At 51.9% G+C, this 17,392-nt stretch overlaps 2 pseudogenes; both read right to left on the bottom strand.

Annotated features, from left to right (window-relative positions):
- Positions 1–127: 127 nt before the first annotated feature.
- Positions 128–9,148, bottom strand: LOC115643884 (annotated as a pseudogene).
- A 4,653-nt stretch (positions 9,149–13,801) lies between these two features.
- LOC115643887 lies at positions 13,802–17,163 on the bottom strand (annotated as a pseudogene).
- Between the last annotated feature and the right edge of the window lie 229 nt (positions 17,164–17,392).

Below are 17,392 nucleotides of genomic sequence, written 5' to 3'. Positions count from 1 at the left end.
ATTTACTGCCATCTCTTGCACAGGTCCTAGGTGATTCCGAGTGACCACTATAACATTCCCCCTCAGCTGGGCCCAGCGCAGCGATGAGAGTCCATGTTCCTAAGTGGAAAGTGTTGTTCTGTCTGAGCTAGTTAGTGGCCATGGTGCTCTTGATCCAGGACAGCAGGGAGCAGATCTTGGTGTAGATGCTAGGGTGATCCTTTTGTGCCCAGCCAAATCCCCAGGACATGATGCCCTGCAACTCCCCGTTGCAGACCAGAGGTCCACCAGCATCTCTCTGTGTGTGAGTGGAGGGAAAGCAATGCCACCAAATTAATGGCCTGTTAAAGTCACTGAATCCCTCCAGTCCCTTATACTGCATGCATCACCCAGGGTCTGCATTGACAGATCCCTCCTGACCTCTGGTGTGTTCGCAGAAGGGCTAGAGTCTCTGTAAGACCCAGACAGGACCATGGCTGTTAACCTTCACCTGGCATGTATCCTTGCCTCCTTCCAGGTACTCAGTGCACATCATGGTGCTGGTGATCATCCCAGGGTAGGAGCCCTCACACACCTGGTCGCTCACAATGGGAACTTCGACACACTGCAGGTTCTTGGCGCTTAGCACTAAAAGGCAGAGAAGAATTGGCCTTACCAGGGATTCTACTCCTTCCCACACCACACTGGTATATTCCTTCAGGGGGAGTGACAGTAAGTCATTGAGTTATATCACTATCCTGAATGTTACACACAGCGGCAGCATGCTCTGAGTGAAGCACTTTAGATTCTGTCCCAGTTCTGGCAGGGGAATGTGGTCCTAACGGGTTAAAGCAGGGGAGACCTGGGAGTCAGGCTTGTATAAAATCCCTGTTTGCTGTCCCTATCCCTAGCCTCTGCCCACTTGTGTCTGTGCTTGGACTGTGGGTCTTTGAGCAGGACAGGGACTGCCCCCTCCTGAACATCTGCACCGTCTGGGCTGTGTCATCAGCAAATAATTTATTAAATGGCTGAGTGTGATGTGCTGAGTAGCTTGGGGACTCCTGAGACAGAGGGAACTCACAGCCATCGCTGAGGATGTTACCCCATCCTGATACCATGCAGAGAGACCCAACCTCTGGGCAGACAGTCGGCAGGGGAATGGGTTGCACGTAGGCATCAGGCTGAAGAGCATGATGTCATGGTCCAGTGTCCGGTCGTCCTAGCTGGAGTGGCAAGATGTTGGTCTCGATGCGCATCAGATGCTCAGTATGTTCAAGACCTGGATGTTGTGGTCTCCCAGGACTGCCAGCATAGTCAGGGCTGGGAAAAAAATGGTGGCTCAGAGCCCCTCTGGACAGCCCCCACAAGCTCCCTAGCCCCAGCCTGCTCCCACCCTTCTGGGACTGCGATAACAAAAGTGACAAGCACACACACAGATGGTGAGTTCCTCACTTACTAGTACCAGCAGTGGGCAGCTGACAGCACCCACTGGTCTGCGATGAGGGATCCGCCATAGAAATGATACCCAGTGTTCAGGGAAACCTGCCAGGGCTGTGAGTGGGGGCTGCACTCATATTCCCCAATTATCTTGTCTACTCTCTGTGCAGCAGCAGCTGTGGGGAGACATTAGTGTGGTTATAGGGATGAACTGGTAATGAGGGGAGATGCTTGCAGCCCATCTGGGGAAGATCTGGACTTTCATTCCTGTCCCCTATCATCTGGCCTGGCCCAGGATCTGATGGGCTGTCACTGAACTCAGTGGCTGCTGTGACCATGCTGAGTTTCCCCAGGGTACATTTTGTAAATGAGAGACTTTACCAAAACCTAACACCAAGAGTGTTGCTTTAATGGGAACCAGGGTCCCAATCCTGCAGTCGAATCCATACAGACTCCAGATGGGCTGGTGCTTCCCGTGTGGGTTGGACTGCGAGATCGGACAGCAGCTGTCACCTTAGAATTTTTTAAATTTCCTTGCTGTGTTGGAAACCTAAAGACAAGAGCTTTGGCTCATACAAGTGGGAGCTAGAAAATGCAACTGCTGAGTTTTGTTCCACCTGCCCGAGATGAGCAAAATGCAGAAGGTGAATAAATCCCTGTGACAGAATAGGAAGTAGGGAGTATTAACCTGGTAATGTTGCATAGGAGGTTTACTGTCTGCACTGATACTAGATAGTGATGGGAAATAAGGGTGTGATCTCACTGAGGGATGATGCCTGACGGCCAGCATGTAAAGGATGGTGGCGGCCCTGCATAACCTGAGCCCAGGGGGTTGGGGCCAGGTGACACCTTCTGCCCAGGAACCTGGACAAAGGCTGGAGGAGGAGACGGGGGCTGTGGGTGGGTGAGTCTGCTGGAGATAGTTTCAGTTTGGAGCTGGCTGGAGAGATGTGGGGGAGGCCCAGAACCTGGGTCTGAGCTCTTTTGCCCCCTCCCCACCCCCAAGATGGACCTGACTGAGGGGTCTTGTTTTCTGTACTACAAGCTCTGTCTTAGACTGTGTTCCTGTCATCTAATAAACCATCTGTTTAACTGGCTGGCTGAGAGTCTTGGTGAATTGCAGGAAGTGGGGGGTGCAGGGCCCTGACTCCCCCACACTCCGTGACAACTAGTGGCAGGGGTGGGATGTACTGTACCCCATGGACAGCGCTTCCTGCAGTAAGTGACTGGGGAGCAGTAAAACAAATGGGGAGTAACGTGAACTAGGCATGCTGACGGTTCAGAGAGGAGTGGCTTCAGGAGGCAGAGGAGCTTCATTTAATCCCGGTGAGCGTGTAACCAGCAAGAAGGACTGTTGCAGTAACAGGGTCCCTGAGGACTGCGATAAGCGGTTCCAGAGGTAGAGGAGTCTGCAGCTTGGCCCTGGGAGAGAGAAGGACTGTTGCAGTAACAGGTCCCCCTGGGGAGTGGTTCCAGGGGTGGAGGAGCCTGCGGCTCGACCCTGGGAGAGAGCTGGTGACCACGAGAAGGGCTGGCACACTAGGGATTCTTCCTGGAAACCGTGGGGACCTGAGAGCACCCAGACCTGTGAGTCCACAGCAACTTGGGTACAGCAGGGAGAAGTATAACCATCTCCTTAAGAGGGACCTTGTAGAGCTATGCAAGCAGAGGAGCCTTTGCAGAGGGAAGGCCACCAAAGCACAGTTGATTGCCCAGCTGGAGGAGGAGGATCACTTGGAGGAGCTGATCTCTACCCCGGAGGGAAGCAGCCCAGCAGATGCAGTGCTGGCACTGGTGTCTGTCCCAGCTGGGAGGGGTCAGACTGCTGTTGAGGGCACTCCGAGGTCCCTCCTGCCTATGGCTAGGGGGGCTGGAAGGAGCCCCGAGAACCCTGGAGGCAGCTGGGGATCCTCATGGCGGAGCTCCCCATCGCTGAAGCTGAGGAGGCTGGAATAGGAGAGGGAGATAAAACTGAAAGAGCTGGAGCTGGAGGCGTCATATAACCTAGTCCCAGATTTGGACCTTAGCGTCCAAAATATGGGGATTAGCATGAAAACCTCCAAGCTTAGTTACCAGCTTGGACCTGGTACTGCTGCCACCACCCAAAAAATTAGTGTTTTGGGACACTTTGGTCCCTCTGAAAAACCTTCCCTGGGGACCCCAAGACCCAAATCCCTTGAGTTTCACAACAAAGGGAAATAATCCTTTTTCCCTTCCCCCCTCCAGGTGCTCCTGGAGAGATACACAGACACAAGCTCTGTGAATCTAAACAGAGGGACTCCCCCCTCCCCGTTTTTCAGTCCTGGAGAACAGAATTACCGAGAGTTAATCTCTCTTTCCCCCCTCACCCAGAGGGTATGCAAAGTCAGGCGAATAAATTTAACACACACAGATCTTCCTCTGACTTTCTTTTCCCACCAATTCCCTGATGAGTACAGACTTAATTTTCCTGAAGTTTTCCAGTAAAGAAAAACTCCAACAGGTCTCAAAAAGAAAGCTTTATATAAAAAGAAAGAAAAATACATAAAAATGGTCTTTCTGTATTAAGGTGACAAATACAGGGTCAATTGCTTAAAAGAATATTGAATAAACAGCCTTATTCAAAAAGAATACAATTCAAAGCACTCCAGCAACTATAGACATGTAAATACCAAAGAAAAGAAACCACATAACTCACTATTTGATCTCTTTGTCCTTACACTTGGAAACAGAAGATTAGAAAACAGAAATTACTTCTCAAAGCTGAGAGAAAAGCAGGCAGACAGACAAAGACTCAGACACAAACTTCCCTCCACCCAGAGTTGAAAAAAAAATTCTGTTTCCTGATTGGTCCTCTGGTCAGGTGCTTCAGGTGAAAGAGACATTAACCCTTAGCTATCTGTTTATAACAGGAGGATCAGGAGAAACAACGGCAGCATGTACTGGAAGACTGGAAAAGCAGTGGCGTGAACTGGAGTTGGCCAGGCTGAGAAGCAGAGAGCCCCTTGTGGCAGTGAGTGAGGGGGGGATGCAGGACTGCATGGAGCTTTGATAAGCTTATCCTGTCCCAGTTTAAGGAAGGGGAGGACATAGATGAATTCGTGATTGCCTTGAGAAGGCCTGAGAGCTGCACAGCATTGACCCTGCAAACAGGATTTGGTTTCTCACCCCCTTACTGGATCCCAAAGCCAAAACGAATGGAAGGGGTGGAGGCAGGGGACTATGAACTGTTCAAAAAAGCCCTTCTATGCACGTTTGGGATGACTCCTGAGACATACCAGAAAAAGTTCTAGAGTCAGCATAAAACCTGAGGGGATATATTTGGAACTGATCCTGCAAATGGAGGGATATGTCCACAAGTGGGCAGATCGGGCCCAGACTAAGGAGGGCATGGTTAAATTGATTTTACTGGAAGACCTGTATGAACATTGCCCATCTGACCTGAGGATATGGTTGGTGGACAAAAAGCCAGAGGACCTGCAGAACACAGGGCAGCTGGCTGACGAGTTTGATGGAAAGCTGGTCAGGGAGTGGAATGGAGGAGTCCCAAAGAATACGCCCATCATGATGCAGAGAGAGAATCACCCTGGGAATGTGGAGAACTCCTCCCTCTCGAGCATCAGAACCAACTGTCCAGCTCGAGGGGACTAGCAGAACGTGAATTGTTATTACTGTGGCCAGAGAGGCCACACATGGACCCAATGCCCCAACCTCAAGGACAGACTAAGCAAATTGAACCTTTACAGGGTTAGCTGCGTAGGGACCTAGCCAGAGGAGCAGACTTCCCAGGCAGGAGGGGCAGGCAGTTTACCAACTGCTCAGGAGGGGAGAGTTTCCCAGACCAGCTCCTCTGGGGGGGCTGGATGCTCTGGACTCAAGGTTCTCAGTTTACAGGGTGGGCACGGGTCTGTCTCTGCAGAGCGAGTGCCTTGTTCTCTTGGAGGTAGACGGGAGGAAAATCAATGGATACTGGGACATGGGTGCTGATGTGACACTGGCCTGGCCCAAGGTGGTGGCCCCAGATCGGGTGATGCCTGATACCTACCTGACCCTGACATAAAAATGGCCGTACTGGGTCAGACCAAAGGTCCATCTAGCCCAGCATTGTGTCTGTGGCCTGTGGCCAATGCCAGGTGCCCCAGAGGGAGTGAAACTAACAGGCAATGATCAAGTGATCTCTCCTGCCATCCATCTCCACCCTCTGACAAACAGAGACTAGGGACACCATTCCTTACCCATCCTGGCTAATACCCATTAATGGACTTAACCTCCATGAATTTATCCAGTTCTCTTTTAAACCTTATTATAGTCCAGCCTTCACAACCTCCTCAGGCAAGGAGTTCCACAAGTTGGCTGTGCCCTGTGTGAAGAACTTCCTTTTCTTTGTTTTAAACCTGATGCCCATTAATTTCCTTTAAACTGACAGTGTGGACGGGACCCCATTCAAGGTGCCCATGGTGAGACTACATCTGAAATGAGGGGTGAAGAAGGACCCCCAAGGATGTGGGGACGCACCATCATTTGCCCACTGAGGTGTTGATGGGGAGTGTCCTAGAGGATTGGCCAAGCAATCCCCAGAATGCCCTAGTCATGACCCAGAGCCGGTGAGGGGCACTATGCCCTGACATCGGGGATGGTACCTCACCGGAGGCGGAGGACCCTACCCTAACAGGGAAGAAGTGTCCAGGGACACAGCTCAGAGGGGCTGTGGCTTCAGACCCAACCAGCAAGAGGAAGCAGGTTCCCCATCTCTTCCCCAGCTGCTGAGTTCCAGGCCAAGTTGCAGAAAGATCCCTCCTTGTGGAAGCTAAGGGACCTGGCTGGCCTCAGTGTGGCACAAACCCTAGGGAAAGACTGCCAGGAGAGGTTCCTGTGGGAGAAGGGATTTGTGGACCAAGATTGGGCTCCCCCAGAGGAAGTGGAGTTGTGGAGGATCCAGAGGCAGCTGGTGATACCCCAGAAGTATCACCGCAAGCTACTGTACCTGGCCCATGACATCCCTCTTGCAGGGCACCAGGGAATCCGGCGCACCAGGCAGAGGCTGCTACAGAACTTTTACTGGCCTGAGGTCTTTACCCATGTCCGACAGTACTGCCAATCCTGTGACCCCTGCCTGAGGGTGGGGAAGGCCCGGGACAAGGGGAAAGCAACTTTGAGACCTTTGCCCATCATAGAGGAACCTTTCCAGAAGGTGGCTGTGGACATAGTGAGGCCTCTCAGCAAGATGACCCAGTCAGGGAAAAAATACATTCTGGTGGTGGTAAATTTCACTACCCATTACCCCGAGACAGTGGCCTTGTCTTCTATCGAAGCAGACACAGTGGCAGATGCACTGTTGACCATTTTCAGCCAAGTGAGGTGTCACGGAGTGTGGGGGAGTCCGGCCCTGCACCCCTCTTCCTGGGACCCACAGTGACTCTTAGCCAGCCAGTAAAACAGAAGGTTTATTGGACAACAGGAACACAGGTTACAGCAGAGCTTGCAGGCACAGTCAGGACCCCTCCACCGAGTCCTTCTGGGCTTTCAGGGTGCTTGGATCCTAGCTAGGACACCCTGAATTCCGCCCACACAGCCCCAAGCCCAAACTCAAACTGCTTCCCTCCTGCCACTCCCTTCCTTTGTCCTCCTTCCCGGACAAAGGTGTTGACCTTTCCCCTCCCTTACCTAGCTCAGGTTACAGGCCCTGGCATCGTCCATCCCCTAAAGTCCTCCCCTGCTCTCCCACTCCCCACACAGACATTCCCTACTGCATCACATGAGGTTCCCCAAGTCTTAATAGACCAAGGATCCAACTTCATGTCAGCCCCACTCCGGTGCTTGTGGGAGAAATGTGGGGTCCAGCACATCTGGGCCTCAGTATATCACCCCTAGTCCAATGGGCTAGTGGAGAGGTTCAATGGAACTCTAAAGATGATGCTGAAAACCTTTATGAACCAGCACCCACAGGATTGGGACAAGTATTTACCTCACCTGCTGTTCACGTACAGGGAAGTGCCCCAGGAATCTACTGGGTTTTCACCTTTTCGAACTGTTATATGGCCGGCGAGTAAGGGGGCCAAGGGGAATCTGGCCAGAGCCCAGAGGAAACTGAAGGTCTGGTATGACCGCACGGCATAGGCCCGTGCCTTCGCCACTGGAGACCAGGTGATGCAAGCTGCCTGGGAAGGCCCTTTCAAGGTTGTCAAGCAACTAAATGAGGTAAACTATGTGGTGGAACTGTTTAACTGGGTCCACTGCCACAGGGTGTACCCTGTTAATATGATGAAGCCATATTATGACGAGGACTGTGGTGTTGGCCGTGTGTGGACACTGGGAGGAGCAGGGAGATGACGCTTTAGTAGATCTATTCTCTGGGACAAAAGCTGGCACCCCTGCCCAGCAAGCTGAGATCAGAGGGGTGCTGCATTTGTGCCAACAGCTGTTTTCGAACTAGCCTGGACTCTCATTGTCCACCGGGTGGAGACAGGAGCACATCCTCCTATAAAATGCTCCCCCTTCTGAGTCACAAGGAAAACTGCTCAGGACCTGGAAAGAGAGGTCAGTGACATGCTGCCTTTGGGGGTGATCCAGCCATCTATTAGCCCTTGGGTCTCACTGGTGGTGCTGGTCCTCAAGAAGGACAGGTCAATCTGGTTCTGTGGGGAAGGGAGGGATAGTTCAGTGGTTTGAGCATTAGCCTGCTAAACCCAGGGTTGTGAGTTCAAGCCTTGAGGTGGCCATTTAGGGATCTGGGGCAAAAATCAGTACGTGGTTCTGCTAGTGAAGGCAGAGGTCTGGACTTGATGACTTTTCAAGGTCTCTTCCAGCTCTGGGAGATAGGTATCTCCAATTATAAAATAAATATAACATGACAGCTGATGCATTATCATAGAATATCAGCATTGGGAGAGACTTCAGGAGGTCATCTAGTCCAACCCCCCTGCCCAAAGCAGGACTAATCCCCAACTAAATCATCTCAGCCAGGGCTTTGTCAAGCCTGACCTTAAAAACCTCTAAGGAAGGAGATTCTACCACCTCCCTAGGAAACCCATTCCAGTGCTTCAACATCCTCCTAGTGAGAGAGTTTTTCCCTAATATCCAACCTAAACCTCCCCCACAGCAACTTGAGACCATTACTCCTTGGTCTGTCATCTGCTACCACTGAGAACAGTCTAGATCCCTTCCTCTTTGGAACCCCATTGCAGGTAGTTGAAAGCAGCTATCAAATCCCCCCCTCACTCTTCTCTTCTGCAGACTAAACAATCCCAGTTCCCTCAGCCTCTCCTTACAAGTCATGTGCTCCAGCCCCCTAATCATTTTTGTAGCCCTCACTGGACTCTTTCCAATTTTTCCACATCCTTCTTGTAGTGGGGGGCCCAAAACTGGACACAGTACTCCAGATGAGGCCTCACCAATGTCAAATAGAGGGGAATGATCACATCCCACAATCTTCTGGCAATGCTCCTACTTATACAGCCCAAAATGCTATTAGCCTTCTTGGCAACAAAGGCACATTGTTGACTCTCACATCCAGCTTCTCGTCCGCCGTAACCCCTAGGACCTTTTCTTTAGAACTGCTACCTAACCACTTGGTCCCTAGTCTGTAGCAGTGCATAGGATTCTTCCTTTCTAAATGCAGAGTCCTGCACTTGTCCTTGTTGAACCTCATCAGATTTCTTTTGGCCTGATCCTCTAATTTGTCTAGGTCCCTCAGTATCCTACCCCTATGCTCCAGCATATCTACCACGCCTCCAAGTTCAGTGCCATCTGCAAACTTGCTCAGGGTGCAGTCCATACTATCCTCCAAATCATTAATGAAGATATTGAACAAAACCGGCCCCAGGACCAACCCTTGGGGCATTCCCGGAGAGGGGGGCCTGAATGTCCCCAGGTCACTGGTTAGAGTGACCCCGTTCAGTTCAGTCTCGAAGGGGAGAGAGATGTGACAGAGTAGGGAGTATTAACTTAGTAATGTTGCATGGGAGTTTTACTAGTTTACTGTATGCATTGATACTAGATGATGATGGGAAATAAGGGTGTGACTTCACTAAGGGATGATACTTGATGGCCAGCACGTAAAGGATGAGCAGCCCTTTTTAACATGAGCCCAGGAGGGGGTTGAGGCCAGGTGATACCTTCTGCCCAGGAAACTGGACAAAGGCAGGAGGAGGAGCCAGGGGGTGTGGCTGGAGGAGACAGCTGGAGGGAGTTTCAGGTTGGAGCTGACTGGGAAAACAGAGGGAGGCCCAGAACCTGGGTCAGGGCTCCCCACTCGCAAGATGGACCTGACTGAGGGGTCCTGTTTTCTGTACCTATAAGCTCTGCCTTAGACTGTGTTCCTGTCATCTGATCAACCTTCTGTTTTACTGGCTGGCTGAGAGTCACAGTGAATTGCAGGGGGGCAGGGCCCTGACTCCCCCACACTCTGTGACAATTCCATAGGGTGAATAGAACCTGGGTTTTTGCACTAATCTGTGCTGTGATCAGTGGCATGGAGGCATTTTATACATAAATTAATTTAATCTTGAAAATAACTCTCCAACATCATTTGCATAAAATTCTTAGGAAGATAAAGGGCCTGTGTCCTCTGCAGGGGGAAGGAACATGTCGGTTGTTGGGAACATTAACCTCTGCAAGCATTGACAAGGTGGTGCAGACTTAGCACATGCTTAAGTTTGGCTTATGGGATTCATTTCATTGGCCCCTGAGCCTGCAAAGACACGTGCATTTGTAAAACCTTATTCAGGGTTTGCACCTGTGTGTGAGGTTTTGTACCCAGTTTGCTGGATAGAGACTTATTTCTGTAACAGTCACCAGTTAGATAGACACGACTCCATCTTATGCTGAAATGGGCCAACACACTGTTCCCATTTATCGGTATGTCACTACTGCTGCTAGGCAGAGGCAGGATTCACCGCAGCACTTGGCCCTTAATCCATCACTAATGCTTCACACTGATCTAGGAATCCTCAGGCAAAGCCAGAGGTTTCAGCTGCTGTGTCACTAATGCAGTAGCTTGTGCAGAAATTTATATTAGTTTAATTCTAACAGGCTTAGCTAGAACCTCTTTAATTTCACTCTGAGTGTGGAGCTATGTCCTGGCCCCGCATCGCTACCAAGCTCCACAAGCTAGCCTTGCTGCATATGACATAATTCCCTGCCACCACCAGCACGAGCCACATTGTCACACTTCTCTCCAGGCTGTTGGACAGAAAAGAACAAGGCCCGGCCCTCAGGTATCTAGAGGGGAGCTGTTATGGAAAGTGTATTACTAATCTACAGCAGATGCAGCTTTCACGTGAGCCACTGACAGGGCAATTAATAACACTTTAAAATACAGCTGACCTTTTTATTTCTGATTCTTAGCCAGACTTATTCTTCTAATACCAGACCCCTCTGTATGCACCATAAGAGCAGTACAATGGCAGGAGTTCCAGAGACCTCTTAACAGCTGTCTTCAGGGAGTGGGACAGGACCTCAGTAGGGATGGGATCTCTCAGTGCTGATACTAATGCCCCAGTTCTGTGCTAGGGGGCGGTGGGAGCTCAATGGGGGGACTCTCTCTCTCCCCTCATGGAGCTGACCACATTCCCCCACCCAGAACTCACGGGTGCTGTACTGCAGGGAGCAAGGTGGGTATGAGTTGGGGGCACTCTTCCCTTGCAGCTAGAGCTGACCGCAGGACCCTGGCATGGCATATGGGGGTGCTGTGCTACCAGAGGTACTATTTTGGGGGTGAGACATGTTGCACTGGTTTTGTTCTTGCTTAAGTCACCGCTCTAAGTCAGTGGTTCTCAAACTGTGGGTTGGGACCCCTGTTTTAATGGGGTTGCCAGGGCTGGCTTAGACTTTCGGGGCCAAATCCAAAGCCCGAGCACCACCGCCCAGTGCCAGAGCTGAGGACTACAGGCTTCAGCCAGCAGCAGCAAGGCTCAGGTTACAGCCCCCCGCCTGTATTCTATAGAGGCTTTCCAATGGATGTCCTAATCATCTCTTCCCGTATCCTCCCAGGTATTGAAGTTAGACTGACCTGAGTTGCTGAAGCATTTTGTGTGCGCCTAGGATTGGTCAGAAGCTGGTGGGCTGCATCACTGGCTTAAAAAACAACAGCAGAGCAGCCTTTGCTCTGAGAGGCTGGCTTACAGCTTAGCGCCTCATCAGCCTAGCTCAGGCCACCAGGTTTTCCACATATGCTATGGCACAAGGGCTCCCTCTGTTTATTGTGGTGGCCAGTTGCTAACCCTGCTCCCTCTATGTCTGCCAATAACCTGAGACCCTAGGCCTTGGTTACCCTGGCCTGTGGCCCTGCCAAATCCTGGGGCTGACAGTGGGGCCAATCGCTGTTGAGGGGAGGCTCACCATGCTCTCACATGGGCGTGAGGGGCAGAGGTGCTGGATCTGCAGGTGCCCTCCTGCTGCCCTAGTTCCATGAGCCCCACCAGCAGGGTTGACCTGCAGCATGTGTTGCTGTTGCATGTGAGGTCTGTGGATTCTTGAGGGGGTTGGGTTGAGGGGTGCAGAGCTGATCATGGTCTCTGTGTATTTCCTCATCCCTGTGCTTCCCCCACACTAGCTGGCTGCTCCCAGCCAGGTTGCCTCATTCCTGTCTCCCTCTCACCAATCAGGGGGAAGAACCCAGCCCTGCTGGGATTCTCAGGCTGGTGTCCCCTCCCACAAATGTAGCGAGTGCTGGGTCTGACTCTGAGGTCAGTGCATGAGAGCACAGAGGGAAGTAACCCCTCAGCTGTTTCACCCCAGAGTTACAGATGAAGTGCTAAAGGGGGGACTGCACCAAGGTCACCATCTTCTGGGAGCTTCTCCATGGAATAAACCCAACCTGCCCAGCCTCTCTGATGCCTCCCAATCGGCACAGCCCTTCTACTGTCTTTGATCCCACAGGGGATGGAGCGGGGCAGAGGATTGGGGGGAAGCTGCAGTGGAGACAAGCTGAGAGGCTGGTGTGTGACTCAAGCAGGGTGTGGCTGAGATGTGAGTGGGAGAGAGGGAGGATTCTGTCTCGTTGCAGAAGGAGAAGGTGGAATTTCCGTCGGGGGAGGGTCTGGGGGTTAGAGTTAGCATACTAACATGTTCAGATTCGGATGCACCTATGCAGCCACTCGGGCTCCCCTAGACTTGTTGGGCCATACTTACGGACGAGGGAGAAATGCAGACTGGGAACTGCAATATCCACGAGTTCATAGGACACCTTGCATGGCCACAGAGCCATTTATTTTCAGGTGCGGCCAAGAAGCCTTAGCCTGGGGACAAGGCCCTGCTATGCCAGCCCCTGCTGTAAGATAACAAGGTAGTTCCTGCCGTGAGAGCTCACAATCTGCATGGGAATACTTATGGAGCACTCAGCCAGGAGCCCTAGCTGGAGAAAGGCCACCTTTCACAGCTGCTGCAGTTCTGTGATATAGGACTTCACGCCTCCACCAGGGAGGCTCCCCTCCTCCACACACCCCCCTCTTGAATGCACCTGTGCCCAGTTGCCATCTGTGGTGACTGCTATTTGTAAAACACTTTTACAACACTTCTGCAAGGAATAGCTGGTGACTCCTTGAGGAAGCTGGGGCTAGAACCCAGGAGTCCTGGTAAAACCCAGGCGAAGGCATTCCTGAAGTGGATGAGATGTTCAGTGACTTGCACATTAGGGACATGCTATATATTGCCAGCCTCCTAGGCTGCTCCCCATGAGTCCTAGCCCCTCACCCCACTCAAAACCATACAACTTAGGGATCTGGGGCAAAAATCAATACTTGGTCCTGCTAATGAAGGCAAGAGGCTGGACTCAATGACCTTTGGGGGGAGGGAGAGCTCAGTGGTTTGAGCATTGGCCTGCTATACCCAGGGTCGTGAGCTCAATCCTTGAGGGGGCATTGAGGGGACTGGGGTAAAAATCTGTCTGGGAATTGGTCCTGCTCTGAGCAGGACATTGGACTAGAATAAATGACCTCCTGAGGTCCCTTCCAACACTGATAGTCTCTGATTTAATGCAGCAGGGGCATCTGCTGGAACTACAGCTACCTGCAGCCAATTCACAGCTCAGACCCCCTTAGGGCAAGTCCCTGAATCTCTTTTCAGCTCAATTCCCCAGCTATAGAATGGGGACCTGGCGTTGTCAGTTCTGGCTGGGGGTGTCTGTGCAACACCAAGCCCAGCAGGGGCCTCCTGAGGCATCCGCTTGCTACCATAATATTCATCTAATTATAACAATACCAGTGTGGAATGCAAGTGCTGATCTGAGCTAAAAATGCCAAGAATTCAGCAGGATGTAGGAACTGAGTTTTACTGATGAGTTGGGATTTCATAGCCACATTTGATGCTCCTCTCATAAGCATCTTGGGTCTTCCCTATTTCTTGGTGTCACGGCAGCCCCCCTGTTTTACTGAGAAGGTTTCAATCACTTTTATCCAGGCAGCAGGCAAAGTGGGATGGGAAGCGCATGTCAGTTGTTGGCAATGACCTCCTCAATCCAGGATATGTAGTTACACACTGTGGTATAGACGCCAGGGTAGTTCTTCTGGGCACATCCTATGCCCCAGGACACCACCCCCATCAGCTCTCCATTATGGACCACTGGCCCACCGGAGTCTCCCTGCAGGAAACCAAGAGTTGTGCAGGCATGGCATTAGAACAGAGGTGGGCAAACTACGGCCCATGGGCCACATCCAGCCCATGGGACCATCCTGCCCAGCCCCTGAGCTCCTGGCTGGGGAGGCTACCACCGGCTCCTCCCCTGCTGTCCCTCCTGCCATGCTGCCATGCAGGCCGTGCTCTGGGTGGCGGAATTACACGCTCCTGGAGAGCGGTGCGGCAGCATGTCTGGCTCCTGCCAGACATGCTGTTCTGAGCGGCATGGTAAGGGGGCCAGCACTGGGGGGGTTGGGGGAGAGGTGGTCAGGGGCCAGGGATGGAGAACGGGGTGGGAGCTGGATAAGCGTGGGAGTCCCAGGGGGCCTGTCAGGGGGTGGGAGTGTGATTAGAGGTCAGGGAGCAGTCAGGGGACTGGGAGCAGGGAGGTTGGATAAGGGGTGGGGTCCCAAGGGGCAGATAGGGGACAAAGAGCAGGGTGGGTTGGCTGGGTCGGGGACAGGAAGTGGGAGGGGCGGATGGGGGCAGGGGCCAGGCTGTTTGAGGAGGCACAGCCTTCCCTACACAGCCCTCCCTACAGCTTTGCAACCCCAATGTGACCTCAGGCCAAAACGTTTCCCCCCTACACCTCATTAGAATCTGGCAAGAGAACTGTGCCCAAGTGACTAGGAGTCACCACCTAGGGCTGGACGTGGCTATCAGCCCAGGTCCAGGGGATGTTGGTAACAGAGGGAAGACTAGACCAGCCCAGGTCCCACATCCTTCTCCCTCACACATCCCAGAACCAGAAAAGTGCTAGGGTGGGAAATGCCAGACCACGTCACAGGAATCGACAAGGTCAAAGCAACTCAGGAGACTGAATCAACTTGCCTGAGGCACAGGGGCTCATGCACAGCCCAGGGTTTGTGTACATTAGGGGGTTCGTCGGAGTTCCTTGATGCCTAGGCCCTGGCCTGGAGCAGAATTTCAGGACTTGCTTTGCCTAGAAACGGTAGGTCTGACATTACTGTTGATGTGGATTTATTGTCTAGCAAGTGATCGTGACCTCTCCTGCAGAGCTGCAAGCTGGGGTGAGATGTCCTCTTTGGAACGGACGTAACCTCCTGTGTATATTCATGCACATACACATCCCTGGGCATGCACTAACACCCCCTTCTGCAGGCGCTAGTAATACACATATGTATACTAACACACAGACACCCCTGTGCACACACACTTACACACACCGCCTTCTGTAAATAGTAATGTGTACAAACCCCTTGACATATACACCTCTCTGCACAAACCCGCCCATATGCCTCTGCACACATGAACACGCACACAGAGACTCCTGACTCCACTGAGAGGAAATATTCCAGAAACATGCAAGTGCATCCTATAATGATGCCAATGACATCATGATCACCCGATCCTGACATCCTCAGGACACATGTCTAGAGCTCATTGTCCTTGTACTTGCAAAACCCAAGCACGGTGATTGCTTGCCACGTACTGAGGAAACAACATTTGCTTTGAACCCCAGGGCAGCTGAATGAAAGACAACCTCCCCACACACAACAAACTGAACCAGCTGCTCCCTCCACGCCTGGCAAGAGTCCTTGCCTCCCTCTATGTAGCCAGCACAGAACATGTTCTTGGTGATCCGACCGGGCTAGACGGCATGGCAGGCAGAGTCAGAGAGGATGGGCACATTCAGACATTGTAGGACATCCGGGTACTGAACTGGGGAGGAGAGAGAATGGGAAGAAATGGAGATCTAACGCCACAGACTATTCAATGCAGGGAAGCACCCATCATATGGGGCCTGATTCCCCATCACCCATGCTGGTGTAAATCAGGAGTAACCCCATTGGAGTTGGTGTAAGTCAGGATTATTGCTGATGACCCCTTCTCCCTTGCAGATACTCCCTGAGCTGAAGTTGTCTCCACTATAACTTACCTCCAGATGTGAGGATGTTCCCCCAGCCAGAGACCAGGTACTCCATCCCTGCCACAGGGCAGCTCCTGGAGATGGGAATGGGCTGCCGGTTGGGCTAGCTTCACCAGCATGATGTCATTATCCATGTTGTATTGGTTGTACTGGGGGAACTGGATGGCTTTGGCCACCTGGATATGCTGCTCAGTGCCCTCGTCTGCACTGGTGTCATGCTCCCCGAGATGAGCCACCAGGGTGCTGGGCCTGCAGGGAACAGCCACAGAGTCACAGAAATGCTGGGTTGGAAGAGACCTTGAGAAATCATCACATCCAGCCTCTTGCACTGAGGCAAGATCAAGTAAGCCGAAACCAGCCCTGACTTGTGTTTGTTCAGCCTGTTCTTAAACCTTCCATTGATGGGGACCCCACACCCTCCCTTGGAGTCTGTTCCAGTGCCTAACTACCCCGAGAGTTAGAAGGTTTTCATAATATCTAAGATAAATCTGCCTTGCTGCTGATTACACCCATTGCTTCTTGTCCTACCTTCAGCGGACAGGGAGAACAACTGATCACTGGCTTCTTTATAACACCCCTTTTTGTTATCAGGCGCCTCCCTTAGGCTTCTTTTCTCAAACCTAAACATGCTCAGTTGTTCTAGCCTCTCCTCAGAAGTCCTTTGATCCTCTGGACTCTCTCCAGCTTGTCCACATCTTTCCTAAAGTGCAACACCCAGCTTTGGGCCCATGACATCAGCTGAGGCCTACCCGGTTCCTTTGTCTGACATGCAACACTCCTGCTAATACACCCTAGAATTATATTAGCCTATTTTGCAACTGCACCACAGTGTTTCCCATAATTCACTTGCTTGGGAAATACAACTTAGGCCTTGTGGGTGTTATGTGGGGGCCTGGGTCCCACTGATAACTTGCTTCCTACCCAAAGGGGCCTGTGCCTTGTGCTAGGACAGGGATGAATCCTCCCAAACTGCTCTACTGATGCACCAGTCTACTCACCTTTTGTAGCAATGAGCTGCTGAGATGATCCACCACTCATTGATGAGTGACCCCCCACACCAGCGGTAGTCTGAGCCATATGTGAAATAGACCTGCCAGGGCTGGGAATGGGGCGAGCACTCATAGCCACCTATTATCTTATCATCATCCTCCAGCTGTGAGGCTGCTGCAAGCAAAGGGGATGGATGGAGATTAGCCTGGGGGAATTAGAACAAGAGAAAGGAGAGGCCAATACGGAGAGCAGTTACCTGTGGCACTCAGCAGAAGAGTGAACAAGATGATCTCCATGGTGCCAGGCTGAGCTGGGCACAAGAATGGTGTGGGTTTATACAAGATGAACTGTCCATGTGATTCAACAGCTGTCAGTGATTAGGGACTGAATTTAGAAACAAAACCACATCTGTCTCCCCAGGTAAATAACTGTCTGTTCCACCTGCTGTATTCCCTTGGGGAGGGGTTTGCTGCAGAGGAGGCAACTGGGGCCAAAATTCGTTCAGGACAGGACCTGCTTCCTATG

Source organism: Gopherus evgoodei, unplaced genomic scaffold, assembly GCF_007399415.2.
Source record: "Gopherus evgoodei ecotype Sinaloan lineage unplaced genomic scaffold, rGopEvg1_v1.p scaffold_76_arrow_ctg1, whole genome shotgun sequence".
NCBI lineage: Eukaryota > Metazoa > Chordata > Testudines > Testudinidae > Gopherus > Gopherus evgoodei.
The sequence above is the reverse complement of the archived record's forward strand: the minus strand, read 5'-3'. Positions and strand labels throughout refer to the sequence as shown.